This window comes from Mus pahari, chromosome 20 (genome assembly GCF_900095145.1).
Source record: "Mus pahari chromosome 20, PAHARI_EIJ_v1.1, whole genome shotgun sequence".
Lineage (NCBI taxonomy): Eukaryota > Metazoa > Chordata > Mammalia > Rodentia > Muridae > Mus > Mus pahari.
This window is the reverse complement of record NC_034609.1, coordinates 28,939,984-28,942,037: the sequence shown is the minus strand read 5'-3', so window position 1 is coordinate 28,942,037 and position 2,054 is coordinate 28,939,984.

Genomic DNA, 2,054 nt, shown 5'->3' with positions numbered 1-2,054 from the left:
GAGAGAGAGAGAGAGAGAGAGAGAGAGAGAGAGAGAGAGAGAGAGAGAGAGACTATGTATCATGTATCTGAAGGGCTGTGAGTACCACTGCACCTCTTGTGGACTCAAGTTTTCTCCTTTTTGTGGACTCTGAGGATCAAACCCAGGATGTCAGGCCTGAGTAGCTGAGCCATCTTGCCTGCCCTGTTTTTGTGTTTTTGAGTTAGGATCTCACTATGTATCACTATGTAGTAGCTCAGACTGGCCCTGATTTTTTGGATTCGTCCTCTTGCTTCAGCCTGCAAGTCCTGGAGTTACAGGTATGAGCCACCATGCTCATGTTGGTTAAATGTTAGATTCTGAATGACATAGAATATCTATATGGCATAAAACATCTGTATGACATAGAACATCTGTATGGTATAGAACATCTTCAGTGTTCCTCTGAGTTGATCAGGATTTTAGTTTTATATGTGAAAGCTGGGAAACTATTTTTCATAAATTTGTAGTACAAAACAGGAAATGTACGTTTTGGGAATGATTGAAAATTCTGTACCAAGACCAAAGCAAAATTCATTTAATAATTTTGCTGTTGTTTGTTTGTTTTGCTTGTCTTTCTTTTAAAAAAAAATTTTTTTTTTTTGAGGAGGCTAGAGAGATGGCTCGGCGGTTAAGAGCACTGCCTGCTTTTCCAGAGGTCCTGAGTTCAATTCCCAGTAGGAACATGGCATCTCACAATCATGTATAATGGGATCCTCTGTCCTCTGTATATGTGTGTGTGTATGTGTGTGTATGTGATACATACATATATATAGATATATAGACATATGACAGGGTTTACACTGTTTTCCTGGCTAGCCTGGGGCTTACAGTATAGACCAGGCTGGCCTCAAACTCACAGAGATCCACCTGTCTCTGCCTCTCAAGTACTAAGATTAAAGACATATACTACTATGCCTAACCTTGTTTTGATTTTTTTCTTGAGACAAGGCCTCACATAGTCCAAGCTGGCTTCAAACTCTCAATCCTCTTGCCTCAGATTCTGAAATGATGGAATTATAGGCATGTGTCACCATGCCCAGCCCCCATTTAATGTTCTTTTTTTAAATGAAGCTTAACAACTGAAGCAGCAATTTTAAAAATAAGACACACTAAGTTAATACAATCTAAAACATCTATAAACTTTTTTTTTTTTTTTTTTTTTTGGATTTTCCGAGGCAGGGTTTCTCTGTATAGCCCTGGCTATCCTGGAACTCACTTTGTAGACCAGGCTGGCCCCGAACTCAGAAATCTGTCTGCCTCTGCCTCCTGAGTGCTGGGATTAAAGGCGTGCGCCACCACGCCCAGCATCTATAAACTTGATATACACTGCAAAGTGACAGTAACTACAGTCACAGACAGTTGGGAGCTGCCGTGTGGGTGCTGGGAATTGAACTCAGGTCCTCTTGAAGAACAGCCAGTGCTCTGAATCACTGAGCCACCTCTCCAGCCCAGAAGAAGTCTTTTTTTTTTTTTTTTAAATTTAATTTAATTTTATTTATTTTTACTTTTTTTTACTTTATTTTTAAGATTTATTTATTTATTACATGTAAGTAAGAAGAGGGCATCAGATCTTGTTACAGATGGTTGTAAGCCACCATGTGGTTGCTGGGATTTGAACTCAGGACCTTCAGAAGAGCAGTCAGTGCTCTTAACCACTGAGCCATCTCTCCAACCCCCCCCCACTTTTTTTTTTTTAAAAAAAATCATAGAATAGTTATGTTTCTGTGAGAACCAAGAGCCCTGTATGACTAGAAAAAATCTTAATTTATAATACGAACAGCCCCAAGTCTGAGGTCAGGCGTCTCAGGCGCCCTTTGTCGCTGTTGCATAGCATAATGGTATATACACAGTGCAGGGTTTGCATGTCAAGTGTTCAGAACCAAGTCTGTGGTGAATTTGCAAGTTTTAACACAGGCGAGGGCTATCAGAAACATCTCAGATTCACTACACATTTGGTTTTGAACTAGTTGTGTATGTGTGTATTAAAAAAACATTTTGCCGGGCGTGGTGGCGCACGCCTTTAATCCCAGCAC